Genomic DNA, 8,721 nt, shown 5'->3' with positions numbered 1-8,721 from the left:
ATTCATTCTTTAATCCACATCAAATTACAAGTTTGATAATATAATTCCCAATCCGGCAAACCAAAACCTTCTCTTGATCTAACATCTTACATCAATTTTAGTTTTATCCTTGACTTTTTGCCCTGCCATATATATTTTAACACCATTTTATTTAAATCTTCAAAATATTTTTTCCCCAACTTAATTGGAATTGTCTGAAATAAATATAAAAGTCTGGGCAGTATATTCATTTTAATAGTTGATATTCTCCCTATCAATGATAGCTGCAAATTCTCCCATTTTGTTAGATCTGTCGCTATCTGTTGTTTAAGCTTATCATAATTGTTCTCTTTAAGAGTACCACATCTTGCTGTCAAATGTATTCGCAGATATTTAACCTTATTCGTGACCTGCATCCTTGATACTTCTGCCAATTCTTCTTTCTGTTTTTTAACATATTTTTTGTCAAAATCTTCGTTTTGTCTTTATTTATTTTCAAACCAGCCACTTTCCCAAAATCTCCTATTTTGTCTCTCAATTTGTTTACAGATTGAAGTGGTTCTTCCAAGATAAACACCAGGTCATCAGCAAATGCTTGCAATTTATATTCTTGATTTTGAATTTTCATTCCTTTTATTCCTTTTTCTTCTCTGATGTTTCTGTTTAGTACTTCTAATGTTAACACATGGCTTAGGACCCGGTTATTTACGAGACCACCTTCTGCCTCCGATAACCTCCCACCGGCCAACACGCTCCCACAGAGAGGGTCTCCTCAGGGTGCCGTCTGTCAGGCAATGTCGGCTGGCGACCCCCCGGGGAAGAGCCTTCTCTGTGGGGGACCCGCCCTCTGGAATGAGCTACCCCCAGGGATACAACTAATCCCGGACCTCCGGACCTTCCGCCGGGCCCTGAAGACTTTTTTATTTCAGCAAGCCGGACTGGGTTAAAAAATTTTTAATTGGGTGTATTTTATGGGTAAGGGGTTTTAAAATTGGAGAAGCCAAAGATAATTTAATTTTGTTTTTAATTGCATTTTAATATTTGTATTGTGTGTTTTAATTTTGGCTGTTCACTGCCCCGAGTCCTTCGGGAGAGGGGGCGGTATAAAAATTTAATAAATTAAATAAATAAATAAATAAATAATATTCCAATGTATCCAAAATTATCCTCAAATTGTCTCTAATCTGCCTTTTTGGCAGAAATCCATTTTGATCCAGGTGTATTAAAATTATTTAAGTATCTTTTAAGTCTTTCTGATAATATTGTAGCGAAGATTTTATAGTCTGAGTTTAGCAAAGATATAGGCCTATAGTTTTTGACTTGTTGTAGGTCGGTATCTTCTTTTGGAATATATGCTTCTAACCATGAGTTGGGTATTTCCTTCTGTAGCATTACTTCATTCATAATTTCTAGTAATGGGAGACTCAGTGATTCCTTCAAAGTCTTATAATATTCCACCGGTAATCCATCTGGACCTGGTGCCTTCCCACTTTTTTGTTTTTTAATTGCTTCTGTCAACTCCATCATTGTTATATTCCCTTCTAACATCATCTCAACATCTTTTGGAATCTGAGGTAAATTTGCCTTATGTAAATATTGTTTAATATTTTCCTCTTCTATCTTTTCTTTTTCATATAGCTTTTTATAATAGTCTTGTACAATGTTCTTCTTCTCCTCATTTCCAAATCTAGTTTGTCCTTGATCATCTCTTAACTGTGATATTTTCCTTGAGTTCCTTTCTTTTTTCAATTTATATGCTAACCATCTGCCTGGTTTATTAGCATCTTCAAAGTATTTCTGTTTAGCGTTCCTGATTTTTTGTGCTAGCTCTTCTTTCTCTAATAATCCCATTTTATGTTTAATCGTGTCCATTTTCATTTTAATGTCTTTTTTTTGTGGGAACTTCTGCAGTTCTTTTTCAAATATCTTATACTCATCCTCTAGAATTTTATAGGCTTGCCTTTTCTTAATATTTCTTTTCCTTGTATAGTCAATAATCAGGCCTCTGGCATAAGCTTTCATGGTATCCCACCGGTTCTGCAGTGATGTATCCTCTTTTCTATTTTCTTTGGGGGGAAAAGCTAATTCTTTCTCCATGTTCTGTAGGAAATCCTTTTCTTTTAATATTGTAGTGTTTAAGGTCCATCTAGACCTTCTCCTTTGTCCTTTCCATCTCACCATCATTGAATTATGATCTGCCCAAGTATTAGCCTCTATGGCTATTTCTTCTATGTTCGAGGTCAAGTCCATTGTCAACCATATCATATCTATTCTGGACCATGATAAATGTCTATTAGAATAAAAAGTATATTGTCTATTTTTTGCATTTCTTTCTCTCCATATATCTTTTATATTTATTTCCTCTATCATCTTAAAAAAAGATTTTGGCAAAGTTTTCCTACTTTGTTTTATTGTCTTTTGTGTATTATAGTCCATTTTCTCATCTACTATTCCATTGAAGTCTCCCATCATACAGATATTGTCATAATCCAACTCTATTAATTTCAAATGTAATTTTCTGTAGAAATTTTCTTGATTGTCGCTAGGAGCATATATCACTGTTAGCAATATTTTCCTATTGTTGTCTGTCATTTCCACCATCAAAATTCGTCCTTTTCCATCTTCATAATTTTTTTCCACTAATATTGTACCTTTAATATACAAAACCACTCCTCTTTTCTTACATTGTGGCAGTGAAGCAAATAATTTCCCTAATTTAGGCTGTACCAAAAGTAATTCATGCTGCTTTTTAATATGCACTTCTTGTAAACAAATTATATCCATTTTCAATTTCTCCAATTTGTAGAATACTTTTCTTCTTTTAGTTGCTATGTTAAGTCCATTTATATTTATTGTAATTAACTTTTTCTCCTCCATGTTTATACTTTATGTGTTGGTTTTGTTGATCTATTAGGTCTCAGTTCACGTTGTTCTTTATATTCTATCGCACCTCCTACTGCGCCTTCTAATGCGCTCTCCTCCTTTCCCATCATCAGGAGATCCTCTTCTTGTAGTTGGAGCAGTGTCTCTTCCCTTCTTGGCTCAGCATCTTTTTCTCTTGTATATTCCACAAGGAATGCTTTAGCTTTGTCAATTGAATCTATTTTAAATCTTTGCATTTGCCATGTAAACACCAATCCTTCTGGTATCAGCCATCTGTAGTTCACTCCTTTCTGGAGCAGTATTTTTGTCAAAAATTGATACTCTTTTCTCAGCTCTCTTACTCTTCTCGGTATTTGCTTCAACACCGTAATTTTCTTGCCCTTGTATTGCAACGCCTTCTCTTTTGCTGTCTGCAATATTTGTGTTTTAATTGATTTTTTAGTAAATCTTATGTGGACTTCTCTTGGTAGTTTATTTCTCATTGCATATCTAGTATATATTCGGTATATTTTATCAACGCCATCGACATTTTTTCTTTAGAAATTTCTAGAGCTCCTGCAAGAATTTCTATCATTTTTTCTGCCAAATTTTCTCTTTTTTCTTCCTCCACATTTTGGAATCTTAAGTAAAATTCTGATTTATCCATCTCTCATCCTAAACCACTTCTATCACGTTCAACTTCTTCTAATCTATTATCCATATCTCTGATTTTTTTATCTCTTTGTTCCTCTTTTTCTTCAATTTTTTCAAGTCTGTCTTCATATTTCTTCATCATTTGTTGTATATTCTCCACTTTTTCATCTGTTTTCTCTATTTTTGATTGTATATCTTGTATTCCTTGCAAAATCATCTGCATTGTCGCATCCTTTTCTTTCTCACATTCTTTCTCTTTTTCCTGCTGAATCATTGTCTGTATTGATCATTGTCCTCCTGCTGGTGCTGAAGAGGGGGTCGATCTAGCAGAGCTAATAACTGCTGCTTTTTTGCTCATTTCTATAAGTAATCCAACTCGACACAGTGAAATAATATATCTTCAGGTTCTTCTCACCCTAATCCGTTTTGTAGATGGCAGGAGATTACAAAAGGATAAAAAGAAAAAAGGAAAAAACAGGAAAAAAAACCAAAAAAAGGAAAAAAGGAAAAAGAAAAAGAGAAAAGAAAAAAATACCCCAAAAAACAACACTCTTCAGGCTCTTGTGTGCCCTAATCCAATCACCTGGGATAGCCAAAACAAATTCAAGTAAGAATCTCCAATCAGCAAGTAAAAAAAAAGAAGAAAAGAAAAGAAAAAGGGCCAAAAGAGAGAGGAAAAGTTTCTTCAGACTCTTGTATGTCTTAATCCAATTGTGCGAAATAGCCAAAAATAAATTCAAATAACAGTCTCCAATCAGTAAATTAAAAATATCGAAAGAAAAGAAAGAAAAGAAAAGAAGAAGAAGAAGAAGAAAAGTTCTTCAGGTTCTTATGTGCCTTAATCCTATTAAGTAAACACTTATTGTGAAGGAATAAAAGAATAAAAGAAGAAGAAAGAAAAAGGGAGAAAAAAAATATGTATATATCTGCTCCAATGTTTTAAAAATGAAAATATTAGGGAAGTGGAAAGGTAAAACTAGAAAGGGGAAGAATTTCCATCTAATTTAAAAGTCCACAACTGTGTAACATTCAAAATCTCTTTCTTGTGCCACACTTAATCTAACAACTCTCTTTTCCAGAGCCGCTGTTATTTTCTTCTTTCCAGTTTTAATCGCCTTTCAATAATGCTTTTCCCAGCAAGACACCTATATAAACAGACTTGTAGACACTCTTTGATGTCCTTTTAAATTTTATCTGTAAATTAGCCAATTGATCTTGGAAAATAACACAGTTGGTACTTTTTTCCCTTTCCCCTCAGTTAAAAAACAAACAAAAGGAGAATACAATGTTTCAATCCACTAGATGGCAATGTCTCTTATTTCTTCCACTTCCACTTCTCCTTTCAATTAGCAATAAAACAGAAAAAATGTTAAAAAGTAAAAGTCTGCCAAAAACAAAAATGACAAATCTAATTCCAAAATTAATAATCTCAATCTGTATCAAAAATTTAATATTTAAGCAGATAGAAAAGTGAATCTCCTTTCCAATCCAGTCCAGTCAAGTTTAAAGTAAAACTTTCCACTGACATCCACACATAGAAATAGTTTATATTTTAGGAAAATTAACTTAAATTCAGGCTCAATTCTGTCGCTAAATTACTTCTATATTGAATCCTAATTGCATTTGCTCTTCAGGGTGTTCTTAAAATCAAATTAGAAAAACTCTCACCAGATCGTAACACTTTCACTCATTCTCTTCCTTTCGGGGCTGTCCCAACTTCAGCAGCTTAATGGCTGCCTCTTCAGCGCCAGAAAAAAGAGCTTCTTCTGGATCAACCAGGGACTTTGTGGTGTCCCTGGGATCAACAGAATGTGCCCTCCTCTATCACTGTCTCAACAGGACAGTGAGATCCAATTTGGATCATCCCGCGGTGGAAATATCGGTGGTAGTTTTGGAGCCCCAAAAACTTCCCGCTGTCTCGTCACAACGCCAGCCCTGCCTCCCTCCTCAAATCAAAGATATTTTTATTAGGGATCTTACCAGAGACATATAATAAAGAATTGCAATATTTAATTGTGAACCTTTTAACAGCAGCTAGAATTGTATTTGCAAAAAAATTGAAAGGAGAAAGGACACCTACTGATGAAGAAATTATTAAGAAAATGAAGGACTGTGCTGAAATGAGTAAATTGACATTTGAAATAAGACAGCAGGAAGATAAACAATATTATTTAATATGGGATTTATTTTATCAATGGATGGACAATAAAAAATGAAGATAAACATGAAATATGTGGATGCTGAGATAAATTAAGTGAATTTCTTTTTTTTATATGAAAATAACCTCAAAATAGTGATATTTTGAAGAGAGGAGGGAGCACAAAAGGATACAAACCGAACGATATACTGTCTGTAACTGTATGTAATGATGATGTTTCTATGTTTTATTCTTGTTTAAAAATAAAAAATTATTTAAAAAAAAGTCATATCATCTCTCAATTATTACCCAGTTATGCTCAGTGATGCAAGAGAAAGAATGTACCATATTTTTTGGAGTATAAGACACACCTTTTTTCTCCAAAAAAGAGAGTTAAAATCTGGGTGCGTTTTATACTCTGAATGTAGTCCTGCTCAGCCTCTCAAACGGAGGTTTCAGAGGCTGAAATAAGCCTCAGAAATGAAGCTTCAGAAAAAAAGCGTCAGAAACAGAGCTGCAGAAAATAAGCCTCTGAAATGAGGACTTTTTTCTGAAGCTGTTTCGGAAGCTTTCAGAGGCAGAAAAAAAAGTTTTTTCTGAAATAGAGTTTCAGCAGTTTCAGAGGCTGAAAAAAAAGCAGGGCACAGGGCTCACAACCAATGAATCTGTAACACCCCCCAAGAGAATCAAAACTCCAAGGCAGGCATCTTCCTCAAGGCATGAATTTATTACAGATGTCATATTGGCACATCTGGCAAAACCCAAATCTGAAAGCCCCAGGTTTTCCCCACCCTAAGTAAAATCAAAGTTCCTTCTCCTCTATCCACATGTGCATCACATGGTCCAATCAGATCACAGTCCCAACTTTGGTTGACCTCCAGTCACGCCTGCCCAGGTGCAGGCTGAACATTCTTGACTTCTCACTGAATATGAGAATGTCATTCAGGTAAACTAGAACACCCTTGTACATGTGCTCATGCAGCACCTTGTTGATTAGCTGCATGAAGGCAGCAGGGGCTCCCTGGAGTCCGAATGGCATGATCTTGAACTGAAAGCTGCCTAACGGGTCTTCCATTCATCTCCCTCTTTAATCTGAACATGGAAATAGGCTTCTCTCAGGTGTAGCTTGGTGAACACTTTGCCCTTCGCTAGGTGATTTAGCATATCTTTCATTAGGGGGAGAGGTAGGTAGTGAAAATGCTACTGGTTTTCCCGAACTGGTAGTAAAAAAATGCTTTAAAAAGCAAAAAATAAGTTCAGAGAATCGCGCAGCATAGCTGATCATCTGAATTTTTTTTTTTTACTTTTTGTTGGCATTTTTTTACTACCGGTTCAGGCAAATAGGTAGTAAAAGATGCTTTTAAAAAGTTAAAAAAAAAAAAGATTCTGATGATCAGCTCTGACAATCAGCTGTGAGTGTGTGTGAGTTAGTTGTGTGGCTTTTGTGTTATTTTTGTGTAAAGTGTGATAGTTGGTTTTCCCAGTCACATGATCACCAAGCAATGCCCACTCAGTCACAGGCCCACCAAGCCACACACCCAGTCACATGCCCACCAAGCCATGCCCACCAAGCCACGCCCACCAAGCCATACCCACTAAGCCATGGCCACCAAGCCACTCTCACAGAACCGGTAGGGAAAATTTTTGAATTTCACAACTGGGCTAACCAATGCCTCCTTAAGAAATAATAAACAATCCACCACGACCAAAGTACATCACCTCCCACAAAGGCTTTGCCAAACAGGAGGGACATCAATCCAATAGAAGATGGCCAAGCTCAAAATCATGAGGACCCTGTCCACATCTTCTGGTCCAACAGGTTCAAACACCTCCCAGACACCAAGGCTGGCTTCCAATGTTGGGGGGGAGCACCCCTGACACCATCAACAGCTGGCAGAATCCTCCCTCCCTCAAAGATCCATGAACCACCATTTGGACAGAGGCTTTAATCAACACAGAAGGGGAAGAGTTTAGAACTCAGGTGGTCAAGCTTACCATGGCGAGGACCTTGTCCAATTCCTCAGGATGTCCCAGTTCAAACTCTTTCCAGATAACTGAGTTCAGAAGTGCCTTGGTCATTTCCAGGGGACCTGGCCAGAATTAGACCTGTTTCATCTCCCCAGTTTCTTGTCCTGAGATCCTGTAATATGATAGAACCAGGTGGCCAGGCAGCTGGGGAATTAGCTCAAATGGTAGAGTGCTTGCTCCGCATGCGAGAGGTAGCAGGATCGATACCTGCATTCTCCAGTTAATCTCTATTCGCTTTTGGCTTCCCTACAGAAAATCCAGTCCCAGGCAAATTGTGCATATTATCCTAAATGTCTACACTGTTGCAAAGCAGTCCAGGCAGACAGTTGGGCATTAGTGGCAATACCAAACTCTTGCTTTACTCTTGCAGGAGATGGTGGGACCGATGCCCACCTTCATCAGAAAGGTTTTTGGTGGGTCCACCCTGGGTGATTCTGCATAACAGCCTCTAGGTGGCTCTTTCTTGAGAAATGATGGAGCAGAACTACTAGGATGTAGTGCGATCAGCTCAAAGGATAGAGTGCTTGCTTTACATGCAAGAGATAGCAGGAGCAATGGCTGCTTTGTGCTAGTCAACCTTTTGCTCCATTTTGCCAGATTATTTGGACATTTTTTTTAAAAAAAAATCTCTTTAGTTTCTGCATTCTGAATTCTTGAAGTTTGGTGAGTCAAGGGAAGCTGGAGCTGGGGAATTAGCTCATATGGTAGAGCGCTTGCTTTGCATGCAAGAGGTGGTGGGATCGATGCCCACATTCTCCAGTCACGTGATTATTTTATTTTGGCCATTTTTATCTCCTTCATTGCCATCCATGTATAAAATCATTCTCATCAAATCTCTTTTTAGATATGACCTAGCACAGGGGTGCCAAACTCAAGGCCCAGAAGCTTTATCTGGCATGTGGGGTGCTTAGATCTGGCCCGTGGGGCTGCCCTGGAAACAGTGAAGGACTGGCCCACAGTGCCTCTGCCAGCGAAAACACAGTTTGGGAGGGCTGCTCACGGCCTTCCCAAGCTCCGTTTCCGCTGGCAGAGGGTTGCAGGAGGCCGTCACAGCCAAAAAT

The 8,721-nt window shown here is 37.4% G+C and overlaps 1 non-coding gene across 1 annotated transcript; it reads left to right on the top strand.

Annotated features, from left to right (window-relative positions):
- Positions 1–8,346: 8,346 nt before the first annotated feature.
- TRNAA-UGC (transfer RNA alanine (anticodon UGC)) lies at positions 8,347–8,419 on the top strand. The gene has a single exon. It is a non-coding gene; the product is annotated as a tRNA-Ala (tRNA).
- Positions 8,420–8,721: the final 302 nt, after the last annotated feature.

The sequence above is a fragment of the Pantherophis guttatus genome, chromosome 2 (assembly GCF_059756535.1).
Source record: "Pantherophis guttatus breed Tessera chromosome 2, ASM5975653v1, whole genome shotgun sequence".
Lineage (NCBI taxonomy): Eukaryota > Metazoa > Chordata > Lepidosauria > Squamata > Colubridae > Pantherophis > Pantherophis guttatus.
This window is presented reverse-complemented; position numbering and strand designations above follow the sequence as displayed.